Source organism: Rhipicephalus microplus, chromosome 7 (assembly GCF_043290135.1).
Source record: "Rhipicephalus microplus isolate Deutch F79 chromosome 7, USDA_Rmic, whole genome shotgun sequence".
Lineage (NCBI taxonomy): Eukaryota > Metazoa > Arthropoda > Arachnida > Ixodida > Ixodidae > Rhipicephalus > Rhipicephalus microplus.
Window position 1 is genome coordinate 114,384,075 of NC_134706.1, and position 15,696 is coordinate 114,399,770.

Consider the following 15,696-nt stretch of genomic DNA (forward strand, 5'->3'; position numbering starts at 1 on the left):
GAAAAACCATAAGCTCTACATGGTCAGAAAATCGCCAGGGGTGCCCTTTAACCATTCCAACTTCAAAGCAAACTTGCTGTGAAAGCGCATAAGTACAAAGCGCCTGAATCTCAAAATAACTTCGTACCCTAGTGAGTGACCATGCCATATAGCAACTATACGCACTTTGACTACACTATGTGGAGGCGCGAGCGCATAGCAACGCATGGGGTAGGTCGTGACAACATTCCGAGCGTGTGCGCCGAGCGTCCGCTACTCCGCCCTTTCGCTACAAATGACGGAAACGCGCTCAAGTTGCTTAGGTCTGAGGAGCGCGAACGGTAAATGGTGTATATAAATAGTTTGCCGTTTGCATCAATGACAACGCCCGTATACAATGCGTTGCACAGGAATAAAAAACGTTTAGTGGTGCAGTCGTTAGCGCGGCCGTTAGCGCCACGCAAGAGAAGTTTTATTGATTGATATGTTATGTGGAGTTTAACGTCCCAAAACCACCACATGATTATGAGAGACGCCGTAGTGGAGGGCTCTGGAAATTTCGACCACCTGGGGTTCTTTGACGTGCACCTAAATCTGAGCACATGGGCCTACAACATTTCCACCTCCATCGGAAATGCAGCCGCCGCAGCCGCGAGTCGATCCCGCGACCTGCGGGTCAGCAGCCGAGTACCTTAGTCACTACTTCACCGCGGCGGGGCATGAGAAGTTTTATTGCGAGGGCAACTCTATGGACAGTCTTGGCTGGTCTTTGCCTTCGACAGCGCCGTTATTCATACGCTATATTATCATCATCATCCTCATCTTCTTCTTCTTCATCATCATCATCAGCAGCAGCGGCAGCAGCAGCAGCAGCAGCAGCCTGACTACGTCACTGCAGGGCAAAGGCCTCTCCCATGTTCCACCAGTTAACCCGGTCCTGTGCTTGCTGCTGCCAATTTATACCCGCAAACTTCCTAATCTCACCTGCCCACCTAACCTTTCTCCCCCTAACCCACTTGCCTTCTCTGGGAATCCAGTTAGTTACTCTTAATGACCAGTGGTTACCCTGTCTTCGCGCTACATGCCCGGCCCATGTCCTTTTCTTCTTCTTTGATTCAGCTATGATATCCCTTACCCCCGTTTGTTCCCTAATCCACTCTGCTCTCTTCATGTGTCTTAAGGTTACACCTACCATTTTCCTTTTCATTGCTCGCAGCGTTGTCCCTAATTTGAGCTGAACCCTCTTTGGAAGTCTCCAGGTTTTTGCTGCGTAGCTAAGCACCGGCAATATATAGCTGTTATATACCTTCCTCCTCAGAGATAGTGGCAATCTACCTGTCATAATTTGAGAGTGCTTGCCAAATGTGCCCCACCCCGTTATTATTTTTCTAGTTACTTCAATATCGTGATTCGGCTCCGCGGTTATTACCTGCCCTAAGTAGACGTCGTCTTCTACAACTTGGCCCCGCCGTGGTGGTCTAGTGGCTACGGTACTCGGATGCCGACTCCCAGGTCGCGGGTTCAAATCCCGGCTGCGACGGCTGCATTTCTGATGGAGGGGGAAATGTTGTAAAACCGTGTGCTCAGATTTGGGTGCACGTTAAAGAACCCCAGAGGGTCAAAATTTCCGGAGCCCTCCACTACGGCGTCTCTCATAATCATATTGCGGTTTTGGGACGTTATTTAAACCCAAAATATCAATCAAATCAATCAATCTTCTATAATTTGAAGTGCACTATTACCTATATCAAAGCGCTGCTCTTTTCCGAGGTTGTTCTACAATACTGTCGCTTTTTGCAGTTTATATTAAGACCTACCTTTCTGCTCTCCTTGTCTAACTCCGTAATCATGAGTCGCGATTTGTCACCGGAGTTACTCAGCAATGCAGTGTCATCGGCGAAGCGCAGGTTACTAAGGTACTCTCCATTAACTCTTATCCCTAATTGTTCTCACTCTAGGCTTCGGAAAACTTCCTGTAAGCACGCGGTAAATAGCATTGGGGAGGTTGTGTCCCGCTGCCTTTCACCCTTCTTGATTGGTATTCTGTTGCTTTCTATATGAAGCTCCATGGTAGCAGTTGATTTCTGTAGATGTTTTCCAGGATGTTTATAAATACTTCATCGACGCCCTTATTCCAGAGTGCCTGCATGACGGCTGATATTTTTACTGAATAAACGCCTTTTCCTAATCTATGATGGCTATGTATAGTGGTTGATATTATTCTGAGCGTTTCTCTATTACCTCATTGATAGTGTGAATCTGGTCGATTGTTGAGTAGCCTGTTCGAAATCCTGCTTGTTCCTTTGGTAAATAAAATCTAATATTTTCTTTACTGTCTTAGCAAATACCTTTGTAAATAGCCTGTATACGACAGAGAGCAAGCTGATCGGTCTGTAATTCTTCTAGTCCTTGTCGTCTCCTTTCTTATGTATTAATGTGATGTTAGCATTCTTCCAAGACTCTGGTACTCTTCCCGTCAGGAGACACCTCGCAAACAGGGTGACTAGTTTTTCTAACACAATCTGTCCTCCAACTTTCAGCAGATTTAATGTTACCTAATCCTCACCAGCAGCTTTGCCTCTTTGCATGCTCTCCAAAGCTTTTCTGACTTCTTGTTTCATTACTGGTGGGGTGTCATGTGGGTTACTGCTAGTTCGTATAGTAATAAACTTCTGGTTGTCCCGGCTACTGTACAGATCTCTGTAAAACTCCTCTGCTATTTTAACTATCCTATCCATATTGGTAGTTATTTTGGCTTCTTTGTCCCTTAGTGCATACATCCGACTTTTGCCTATCCCAAGTTTCCTCTTCACTGCTTTGACGCTTCCTCCGTTTTTCAGAGCGTGTTCAGTTCTCTCATGTTATACCTTTTTTTTTCAGATCGCATACCTTACGGCAAATAATCAACTTTTAAAGCTCTACCAGTTCTATTTTGTCTGTTGTACTTGATACTTTCATAATTAGACGCTTCTTAACGAAATTCTTCATTTCCTGGGAAAGCTTGCCAGTGCCCTGTCCAACTACCTTGCCTCCACCTTCCACTGCACACTTCGTAATGATACTCGTCAGATTATCATTCATTGTATCTACGCTGAGGTTGGTTTCCTCACTAAGAGCCGAGTACCTGTTCTGAAGCGAGACTTTGAATTCCTGCATTTGCCCTCTCAGTGCTAGCTCATTGATTGGCTTCTTGCGTATCTGTTTCTGTCATTCCTTCTTCAAGTCTAGGCGAATTCGAGACCGTACCGTTCTGTTGTCACTGCATCGTACCTTGCCAATCACTTCTACATCCTGCAAGACGCCTAGGTGTGCACTCATTATAAAGTCTATTTCGTTCTTATTTTCGCCATTACGACTCCTCCATGTCCATTTGCGGTTTCCTCGTTTTCAGTAGAAGGTATTCAAAATTCCTAAATTGTTGCGTTCTGCGAATTCTACTAGTAGCTCTCCTCTGGCGTTTCTAGTGCCGATGCCATAATCTCCTACTGCCTGGTCTCCAGCCTGCTTCTTCCCTACCTTTGCAATAAAGTCCCCATCACTACAGTATACTGTGTTTTTACCTTACTCATTGCCGATTTCACGTCTTCATAGAAGCTTTCAACTGAAGCGTCATCATGGCTGGATGTAGGCGCATAAACCTGTACTACCTTCATCTTGTATCTTTTATTAAGTTTAATTGCAATACCTACTACCCTTTCATTAATGCTATAGTATTTCTTTATGTTGCCAGCTATGTTTCTGTGAATTAGGAACCCGACACCCAGTTCTCGTCTGTCAGCCAAGCCCCGAAAGCAAAGAACGTGCCCATTTGGTAGCACCGTATAGGCCTTATCTGTCCTCCTAGCCTCACTGAGCCCTATTGTATCCCATTTACCACAATCCGGCTCCTCGAATAGTACAGCTAGACTTCCCTCACTAGACAAGGTTCTAGCGTCAAACGTTGCTAAGCGCAGGTCCCAATGACGGCCTGTCCGGATCCAGAGATTCTTAGCATCCTCTGCTGCGTTGCAGATCTGACCGCCACCGTGGTCAGTCACTTCGCAGCTGCTGGGGACTGGGGGCCGTGACTTATTTGACGTATGGATGCGGGAGGTAGTGGCCAGATACTGCATCAGGGTGACCAATCCTTCTCTGGTGAGGTAGTGCGTTCCCGGCGGTGCTTACCGGTGAGGCCACACCCCAGATCTTTTAATGCAGTTCCATCACCACGCGAATTTTTTTGTCACGTTGGGAACTGCGCGGCACCCTGGCATTTTAACCACCTTTTGCATGCGAGGCGGATGTTCTAACCACTACGCCATTGCTGTATATATATATATATATATATATATATATATATATATATATATATATATATATATATATATATATATATATATATAAGAAAAAAACTGTATACCTAAAGGCTCGTTTTTGTGTTTTGACACAATATAATGAGATCTAACAGAAAATATTTTCAAGGAATGTATAGGGGAAATCATTAGAACCAATGTAGAGTAAATAAGAAGGAAGAAAAGTGGGTGAAAAGATAACTTACCATTAGTAGGAATCGTTAACGAGGGTCTCATACTGGCAGACTTGGTGCCGTTAGATTGTATACGAGAAACTATTGGTCAGCTGCCAGCTCGTAATAAATTCACGTGCTACGTGGCGTCATACAGGCACATAAAAAGCGTGTACCACAATCGCCGCAATGACTGCAGGTGGCGCTGACTGACACTCCCACGTTTAATTTCACTTACAATCCCAATAAAGTTGCAGTGCAAACAGCCGCCGTGATAGCTCAGTGTTAGAGCATCGAACGTGTTATTCGAAGGTCGTAGGTTCGATTCCTGCTCACAGCAAGTTATTTTTTATCTTCTTTTCTTTCTTTTTAATTACCTTACATTGGTTCTAATGACTTCTCCTATACATTCCTTTGCATACTTGTCTGTTGGATCTCTCTCTTTATATTTATATATATATCACATATATATATATATATATATATAAATATATATATATATATATATATATATATATATATATATATATATATATATATATATATATATATATATATATATATATATATATATATATATATATGACGCTAGATGCGGTAGACGTGGTCTGGCTCATACCCCATGTTCATTCCTATTCTCACTTCTTCCTTCTCAGCCTCTACCAACCATCGCTTCATCACTTTATACGTCACATGATTCCCCTTCCCCCCGATAAAAGTCATAGATTACGAACAAAAAATAAACAAGGAGAGGTTGTGAAGTCACAAATGCCAAAATACACAATTGGTTTCATGACCCAGTGGTGTTCCTTAAACTCGCAAAACTTCGAAAAAGTGTGGAGCAGTCCGGTAAATAAGGAAGTTCTGTTGGGCGAGGCTGGCTGTGGCGTTCTTGAGAAAGTAAGCGCGTCTTGCAAAACAGCAATGAACATGACATGACTTGAGCCGCTGCGAGGAACGAACAAGGTTGGAAATCGTTGTAGCACTTGAAGGTCAAATGTCGTAGGTGCCGAATGCTCTGTCGTACGCGCTGTAATCTGTGTCGCGGCTGAGACAGTATTAGTGCCTGCAGCCTGCGTGTACAAGAACTGAAGTTCAACGAATTGTGTCTATGTTCGTTCGTTGTACAAATATTAACGTTCAGTCTCGTAACTGTGGCGTTGGCTCCACTGTTCGCATCGTGGACAATGTTCTGATATGTGGTGTAGTAGACTTGCTTGACGTTTTTGTCTGCCAAGCTAGCGTGGACGTTGACTTCATCCTTCCTTTAGGTAGTGTCGTTTCTGACGACTTTCCTTAAGTATTAACTGTGCTTGTGGTATCATATTAGTTCGTCGTATTGCTAGTTGATGTAACTGCTGTAGTTGCGGAGTCTCACGAGGTAGTTTCCTTTAGTATCATGAGCCTGCTTTTCTTTCCAACTTCATGTGATCACTAAATAGTGGGTACTCATTGATGCCTAATGATTCTTGCCAGACAATGAATGTTGTGGGCTAGAATTAGCCGGAACATCCACGCAGACTCTTGCAACTCTGTTCTCAACGGACTGGACACTGGACAGCGACACTCTAACAGGCGTGATTTGACAGATATACTTTTAAATGTCTGTAAGTCTGCGCAACTAAAGAGCTGAGCTCATTTAGTGCGTGTGCGTGAATTGGTATTGAAGGGCCTAGGCTGGGTCGAGTAGTATTTGAATTCTTCGACTCTATTCCAGCCGTAGTGAGCGTTTTAGGCATGAGGTGGGTGAAGTGAGCAACCAAAATAAAGTGATGGAAGGCCAGGCGGTGGGCCCATTGTTCGCAACCTGGAGCACAGTGCTCAGGGTCGTTCCGTAACACGAGTCCTTTGGTGCAGTAATGACATAAATGTTGATTTTCGATCGAGCATTTCAAAACCGCAATGCGGTGGAGCGTAAACTCTTCCTGCAAACAGATGTGGCTGACTTTCAGTTAGAGGATGTTTTAATTGGTGTTGTTTGAAAGGCCCGTTCATTCTTGGTGTCCCAATTCGGGAGCAGCGCTTGTGACTGTGGCGACCAAGTGCGATTGTTTTCCCAAGGTTAGCAATAAGAAAATCTTCATCATAGTCGCGAAGACAGCCGATCATCTCTTCCTTGATCTTTTGCCCCGATTCATTGTTTTCGAATATGTGCGTGAAGCAAAACTTGAAAGCCTCACCGGTGATGTAGTCAGTAAAGCTGATGAACATCTCCCGTTCTGACCAGGATGCAATGGCGGCGCAGAGCTCGACCAGGGTGAACCAGTCTTGTGTGGGTCTGCCATTCGCTGATCCCGTGTACATGGGGATGTCAAGGTCATCTGATGGTGCTGTTATGATGCTGGTCTTGGTGTAGAGTCAGGATGAAATTGTGTGGTCCACGTTTGGTCACTGCGTCTTTCTGATATGTTCGATGATGATGGCGGGTTGATGATGTGGCCGCCAGGACTTCATTCTGCCGACGCGTGTGACGCTAGATGTGGGAGAGGGGGCCTGGCTCATGCCCCATGTTTATTCCTCTTCTCACTTCTTCCTTCTCGGCCACTACCAACCATCGCTTTATACGTTACACACACACACACACACACACACACACACACACACACACACACTCACACACACACACACACACACACACACACACAAACACACACAAGCCTATATATATATATATATATATATATTTATGTATATATATATATATATATATATATATATATATATATATATATATATATATATTGTCGCAGTACAACGCACAAGCAGCGTGTTCTCCACAGCTGTGCCACAAGATTGTCTTCTTTGTTCTCTAGTCAAGCCAGAGGCCCACTACCTGGTGTCCGCTAAATCCCCACATTATCGTTGTCGTTCACATGCAGACACGGGTCATTTGCCTCCCTCTCAAAGAGCATCGACCCAATGCGAAGTCAATAATGAAGTTTTTTTATTATAAAAAGTCTCGCGCAATCACTCGCTGACGTAAGGCTTCATGCGCACAACGTGAACGAGTTCAGGATGGTGCTGGCGACCCTTGGTACTACACAACTGTCGGGAACAACTTCGTAATTCACATCACTCAGTCCGCAACACTCGGTATGGCACAAAGTATCTTCCTAGAAGCTTTTCGGAAAGTCCTCGTTTCCGTGCGGCTGTTTTAACTCATACTTTGTCGCCAGTTCGATAGACAACTGTTCTGCGGTGAGCATTGTAGCGGCCTGAATCGTACTCTTGCTGCTGGCGGATCCGCAAAAGTGCAAGCTGCCTAGCTCCTTTCGCGCGTTCCGTAAACATGTTGGCATATGGGAAGATGTCATCACCTTCATGCGGTAGCATCGCATCTAACATAGTTAGTACTTCTCGTCTATAAATGAGGCAGAACGAGGTCAGGTGGGTCGTTTCTTGCTTGGCCGTGTTGTACGCAAACGTTATGTATGGCAAGATTTCATCAAAAGTTTTTGTTCAACGTCTACGTACATTGAAAGCATGTCTTCAATGGTTTTGTTTAGACGCTATGTCAGCCCGTTTGTTTGTGGGTGGTTGGCGGTGGTCTTACGATGCGTTGTTCCACTCAGCATCAGGACGTGATCCAAAAGAGCTGCCATAAATGCAGCTCCTCTGTCTGTGATCATGACGGTTGGTGCACTATGCCTCAGTACAATACTCTCGATGAAAAATCTTGCCACCTCCGCTGCTGTACTTCTCTGGATAGCCTTTGTCCCGGCATAACGGGTCAGATAATCCGTCGCGACGATCACTCAGCGGTTCCCTACAGTAAAAGTAGGTAGTTGGCCCAAAATGTCCATGCCGATCCGGTAGAATGAAGCTGTTGGGAGCTGCACGGATTGCAGGAGGCCAGCTGGTTTAGTTGCAGGTGACTTGCGTCACTGGCAGTCGAGAGAGGTACAGCCGTGGTGCTTCGCGGCTGTTGTTAGTCTCAGCCAGTAATACCTTTGCTGTATTCTGGCCAACGTTTTCGTGTAACCCAAATGGCCAGAGCTCACCTTGTTGTGGCATGCTTTGAGTACTTCGGTACGAAGGGTTGCTGGAAGGACGAGCAGGTAGGTGGTCCCGTTGACGAAAAGTTTCTTTTGTAGAGTACTCCGCCCCGTAAACTACACCATGACAACACTCTTGCGGAAACTCTTGTTGCCTTCTGAGATCTACCATCCAAGTAGGTAATTAGGCCAAGCAACTCAGCGTCATCACGTTGTTGCTGCGCAATGTCGGTCGTGTGGAGGATACCGAGAAATGCCATTTCTTCTTCTTCAGGTAGGGTTGCCGACTCAATGGGTGAACGGGACAGACAGTCAGCGTCCATATGTCGCTCGCCTGACTTATGTACGACTACCATATCGAGTTCTTGCAGCCTAAGACTCTAACGCTCTAATCGCCCGGTAGGGACTTTAAGACTTGTTAACTAGCACAGTGGGTGGTGGTCGCTAATTACTTTGAAGGGGCAGCCATATAAATATGGGCGAAATTTTGTAACCGCTCATACCATGGCGAGACATTCCTTCTCAGTTGTGGAGTAATTAGCCTTAGCGCGCGTTAACGTTCTGCTTGCGTAAGCAATTACGCTTTCTGTGCCCTCTTGCTGCTGCACAAGCACAGCTCCCAGACCAACATTGCTAGCGTCTGTTTAAAGCCTCGTCGGGGCTTCTTTGTCGAAGTGGGCAAGCACCAGGGGCGTTTGAAAACGTTGATGCAGATCAATAAAGGCAGCCTCCTGTTCTTTGTTCCACTCAAAAACAACGTCGTCTTTTGTGAGACGAGTTAGTGGCAAAGCAATGCGGGCAAAGTCTGCGATAAACCGGCGATAATAGGCACAAAGGCCTGGAAAGCGTTTGGCAGCCTACTTATCAGAGGGTACTGAGAACTTTGCGACAGCGGCAATTTTTCCAGAATCAGGCTGGACGCGACCGAGAAACTGAAGTTCGTGGGAAAAGAAATGGATCTTTTCTGGTTTCAATGTTAGGTCCGTGGACCGCATGGCACGTAAAACAACTTCCAGCCTTTTGGGCTGCTCGTTAAAAGTGGTTGAAAACACTACAACGTCATCCAGATAGACAAGGCACGTCTTCCACTTCAATCCTGAAAGTACCGTCTTCATAAGCCTTTGAAAAGTCGCGGGCGTGGAGCACAAACCGAAAGGCAAGACTTTAAATTCGTATAAATCATCTAGCGTCAGAAAAACGCTTTTCTCTCGGTCTCTGTGGTTTACCTCGATCTGCCAGTATCCACTCCTCAAGTCTATGGAAGTAAAGTAGCGAGCGTGCCGAAGTCTGTCAAGGGAGCCATGAATACATGGGAGCGGATACACAACTTTTTTGGTCAGCCAATTCAGCCTCCTGTAGTCCACGCAAAAATGCAGCGTGCCGTTCTTTTTCTTTACTAGCACTACAGGCGATGCCCAGGGTTCTGTGACGGTTGACTGACATCGTCTTCAAGCATTTTCGCGACTTGTTGTTGTATGACTTCGCGTTACTTTAAAGCTACACGATAAGTGTTCTGGTGAATAGGTCTCGCCGTGTTCTCGGCGATCATTCGACGCTATGTTAAAGCTGTTCGACCAACTTGTGAGGTCGATGACAAGCAGTCGCGGAATTCAGCTAGCAGCTGAGGAAGTCTTTGTCCGTCGTCGTTTGACAGAGTGGTGCCAACGTCGAGAACGGGTTCTGGTCCTTGATTAGGCGCTTCGTCTAATACCGATAAACATAAACTGCCTCGCATTTCTACAATATTGTCGTACAAAGCAATAGCTGTGCCCTTCGGAAAGTGCCGGGGCTCAGCACTGAAGTTGGTAAGAAGTGAATTCGTGCGCCCACCAGTGGGACGGACGATACTTCGTGCGACCAAATGCCATGGCTAAATAGCAGCGAGCCAATTTCGTCGGCAATGGCTTCGCCATCAAACGCTTCGTGCCCTTCCACCGAAACAAGAGTGCATGACCGTGGCGGAACGACCACGTCATCAATTATACGTAAAGTGTTACGTATTGCGTCTGAACAATCAACTACACCAGGGCTGTGGCGGAACGTAATGGAACGGTCCGGGATGTTGATGACGGCACCATATTCTCTTAAGAAGTCCATTCCTATGATCAGGTTCTTGCAACATGAGGTGAGGATGACGAACGTCGCCACGAAAGAAGAGCCACCGATGCCGAGTCTTGCTGTACACCTTCCGACAGACATAAACAGCTGGCCGCCTGCTGCCCTGAGGTGAGGGCCAGTGCACGTAGTCTTCACTTTTTTGAGGCGCACGGCAAGGTTTTCACTTATCATAGAAAAGTAGGCACTGGTGTCAACTAAGGCTGTTACTTGGTGTCTGTCTACAAACACGGCAAGATCTGTGGTCACAGTTTCGTCGGCGTTACAACTAGTCGACTTTTCAGCGTCCTGTGGTAAGAGTAACGGGGGCCTTTTTTCGTCGCCTTGGCGGCCTGCAACCTAACCCCCGGAGTCGCCACCTTCAGTTTCCGCGGTGTGGACTTGGTGGCCTCCTTCAACTGGCATCGGCGGTAGTTTGGTGTCGCGACGAAGGCGAATATGCCGGAAACGGAAAGCGTAGTCGACGTCCCAAACCTGGGTGGTAATCAGGCTCACTGTCGTCATTGTTGGCACGGCAGTTGTCAAAATGGGACCGAGACAAGCAAGGTCCTTGAGAATCAGCGTCCCGGCTTGGTGGGCAGTCGACGTTGGCGCGTCGATCATCAGACCACCTATAAACTGGCGACAAAGTATGGGTTTGGACACTTTCCGAAAAACTTTTATTAAGATACTTTGGGCCATACCGAGTGTTGCGGCAACTGAGTGATGTCACTTACGAAGTTCTTCCCGACAGATCGCAGATCGTGTAGTACCAAGCATCGCCAGCAATATATATATATATATATATATATATATATATATATATATATATATATATATATATATATATATATGTATGTATGTATGTGTGTGTATGTGTGTGTGTGTGTGTAGGCAGGCATAAAGGTGGAGTGGCTGTAGCTGTGCAAGTAGATCCTCCGCGAGTGCCCAAGCACCCTCTCACCCTCACCAACAGTGCACCACTACTAGGCGGGAAGTCTACTGGACAGCCAACACGCGTTGCTCTATTGCAGACGCCGAGACTAAAAGCACTACACGACATACCACTACACCAATCCTCAAGGGGAAGCCTGCTGAACTATGAAGCCACGTGCCTCTATTGCAGGCACCGGGACCGAAACTCCCAACGAACACAGACACCCTGCACTCAACGCTCGCCAGGAGCACAATACCGGAACGACAAAGGCCTGCCAGACATAACTACAATCTGCGGACTTCTTCAGTGTCATATCCGCACCCAAAAGAAGATTGACCTCAAAATGTAAGTCCAAGACACCGCTTCTCCATTGCAGTGCCACTTTCTTTAAAGTGCGAAAACTCGCTGACAAATGAATTAGACATGAAATGCGTAAATCAATATTTCAAGTGCACCTTGGTGCTAGAGTAGCCCCCAAGGGCATGACACTCTCTCTCACACTAGCCGCTACAAACCTACAAAAATACCGACCAAATAACATGGAAAAATGTTCCTCATGAGTCATCTCTTGCAATAACAGAACTCGCTCTCAATCACAGTGATAAGCAGGTAAAGAAACTGGTCGCTATGACCAACACCATTCTCTGCTATAAAACGGTATTGAACGATAAAATTACCCTGTTAACAGATTTTGAACAGAATAAGTACTAAGATATCATGAAACTAAATTTACAAACTTGAAAAAGAGCATGTCTCCAATCCCGCTTTTTCTTGAAATAATTTCATACCCCTACAACACGACCACCCAGAAAAGCACGAACGGTACAAACGAGCACCAATTTATGAACTGACCCTGTGACACTGTGACTGTAAACCTATCGAACACGACTTTGTCACATGACAAAGAAAAAGGGCTATCCGAGAGACCATGGTTCTGCCCAACCAAAAAGCTTTTTGAAAGATTCCACTTGCTCCGAGACATAGACAACTTCGCTAGAAGCTTCAGGTAGTGCGAATATTTCTTGAACAAGCCTTCTGACCACGAACTAATTCACCATCGTAGAAGGAATGATCGGACACCGAACCTTAATTGAGAGAAGTGTCTGGACCTTTATATCACCAGAGTACAGAAATATCTAATACACAAATACTACAGACAGAAAGAAAAGCGAGAAAACGACAAAATCTGATAAATGAGTATGAGAAATCTGGAATCTAGGACAGACATGACAATAAAATCTGCTGACGAAGGGGGAGTAATTGTAGCCCTCAATACAACTGACTGCTTACAAGAAGCAAACCGCCAAAAAGATGATAGATGAAAAACTTCTATTGGGGTCCTGAAGGATTCCATCCCCGTTTTTTAGGGGTAGGATTGCGAGCCACTCCTACGTTGGGACGGGGAAGCGCAACATCACCACCGCATCGTGGGCCTTGTGGACAGTTGTTGTATCGGAACCGTACTCGTGAGCATTAAATGAAACGAGTTTTCGGAAAATTCTTCATTTTTTGTAAAGAAGGGCACCTCCAGAGCATGCGGGTAAAATCACTGCGATTGTGGCAGTACGGACAAAGTTCTGAAATATCGGAGTAATGGTAATAGGTTACGAGGCCAGGTTATGTTCCTGTCTGAAGCATGCGAAGAGAGATTACCTGTGGCCTAGCCAACTTTTCGTGTGGCACTGAAAAGGACCTACGGCCTCATTGATAGTGTGTCGTGATCTCGTTGAAGGTAGTGAAACTGTTTCTAAAATGAAAGTTGGGGGCTGGTACCTCTGTCTGAGAAGCACAAGTGCCGGTGCGGTAAGTGAAACCTCACGCCTTGGAGTGGGCTAGCTCGTTGACATTGGGAAGGCCCCCGACTTCCAAGCCAAGGTGATCAGGTAATCAAATAACAGTGTGGTGGGTGAGTGCCTTGCAAGCGAGAGTTCTAACTTCTTCCTTGCACACGAAACAGGAAGCTAAGGCCCTAGCAGTGGATTTAGATTCCGTGTAAATATCAGTCCTTTGTGAATCGAGGAGAGCTAGAGAAATGACCATCTGTTGTGCTTTGTAGGAAGAAGTGGTTCAAACCGACACCGAGGATAAAATCTGACCCTTAGTATCTACGGATACCACTTCAAAGTGAGCGAAAACGCCGTACTGGGCGGCATCAATAAAGCATGAAACAGACGAGTGGGTGTGAGTTGGAGCTAAAAGAGAGGAGGCTCGAGAGACACGTCTTTTCACGTTGTACTGTGGGTGCACATTTCATGGAAGAAGGTACACTTTGATGCGAGAGCGTGTATATACACCAAGTGGCGTATTTTGCACTTGGAGCGTCAGAGGATTGACTCCAGTGTCAACCAGAACCTTTCTCCCCACTGGTGTGATCGAAATCCTGGAATCCTGGGTCGTTTTTTGAGCCTCGATAACTTCTTCAAGTGTGTTGTGGACTTCCTCCGCATATGTTATGTGCCGTGCTCTGAATCTGAGGCCATTCACCGTGGCGTTTTGGTGGACGACCGCTGCCGTGTACCATCTTCCATGGCAAGGGCCGGAGGCGTCCACGTAAAAGAAAGCACCTTTCTTTCCACAGTGGTGAGCAGTGCCTCCACTCCAAGTTTCATAAGGTTCTAAGTGCTTGTGCGCATAGGAATGCCAAGAACTTTCTTTATGCTTTGCCTTATAAGGATGTTTAATTTATATCTTTTATGGACTTACCACCTGTGCATAGATGCGACATAGCTTATTTGGCTCATCGAGAATGCATGGAACAGTCTGAGGAGGTTGTGCTCTCGAAGACCACTCCGACTGGTGAAAATGCATGAGATTAGTCGAATGATTCCTTCCGCCTTGGTAGTCAGACGGCCGATCGTGCAGCCGTTCTGTCCATTAGCCTCGATAATCATGCCCAGATTGCGTATGAATTCCACCCTTGGAATACTCTGCCCCGATGGCGTGTGCAGCCTAAAGTCGATATCAGCCAGTGTTTGCCAATTTTTCGTTTTGGCTCACCGTCTCGCGGGTCGATATGAGAAACTTCGGACTTTCCCGGGGATAGCTTGAGGCTCATTTTCTTTATGCAGATTTCAACACAGTCGATGGCCTCTTGAAGAGAGCTGTCCACAGAGCCCTTCGACCCACCGACAATCCATATGGTGATGTCGTCCACGTAGATGGGAAACTTGATGCCTTCTTGGTTTGAGAGCTTGGCAGCAAGGCCGCACATTGCAATGTTAAACAGCAGTGGGGAGACGACTGAGCCCTGCGGGGTGCCGAAGGAACCAAGATTGTGGCGCTTACACTTGAGATCCTCAAGCGGCATAGTGGCTTTTCTATGGCTGAGGAACGAGCTAAGTGGAGAGAAGTGGAGAGAATGAGCTAAGTGGAGAAAAGAGACGGAGACAAGTATGTGGGAGTGCGAGACATTGTCAAAGGTCTTTTCAAGATCGAGATCGAGAATAACTCTAACATATTTCGTCTCCTGGTCTATGATGTGATACTTGAGCATTTTCATGACGTCCTGAGTAGATAGGTATGGTCTAAAACCTACCATGTTGTACGGGAACAGGTTAGTTTTCCCTGTATGCTTTGATATCCAATCGTTGATGACATGCTTGGCGACCTTGATTATACAGGACGCCAGTGAAATGGGTCGTAAGTTGCTAAGACTGGAACTCCGGCGAAGTTTAGGTATGAGAATGACCGATACCATTTTCCAATGCATAGGGAAAGTCCCCGGCTCCCAAATACGACAGATTTCTTTAGTGAGTTGTTGACAGGGTCATCGTGTAAAGTGCGTAGTGTCTTGTTTGTAATGTCATCTGGGCCCGCATTGGAGTTCCCATTAAGATTGTTTAAGGTGGTCCGGACCTCTGCTTCCTTGAAGGGCTTGGTAAACTCGAAAGCTGGTGATCCCGTGTATTTTATGTAGCCAGAAGGAGGCTCGTCACCTCTGCGCAAGTTCGACGAGAACATCCTTGAGGTACTCCTCAGGAAAATGTACAAGCGTGCCCTCGATCTCACAATAAACACGTTTAACCAGCGCCTGATGAACCTGGGACGGTAAATACTTGCAAAGAGCTCCGGAGGCACACTTGACCAATCAATACACGAGAATTTTAAAGAGTTCGTCGGGTCACCACCTATTACCCCGACTACACATCCACCATCCAAAAGAGATGAATGAGCGCGTACGAATTCCG

At 46.1% G+C, this 15,696-nt stretch overlaps 1 non-coding gene across 1 annotated transcript; it reads left to right on the forward strand.

The window, feature by feature from the left end:
- The first annotated feature begins 4,751 nt into the window (after window positions 1-4,751).
- TRNAT-UGU (transfer RNA threonine (anticodon UGU)) lies at window positions 4,752-4,823 on the forward strand. Its single transcript has one exon. It is a non-coding gene; the product is annotated as a tRNA-Thr (tRNA).
- The last annotated feature ends 10,873 nt before the right edge of the window (window positions 4,824-15,696 follow it).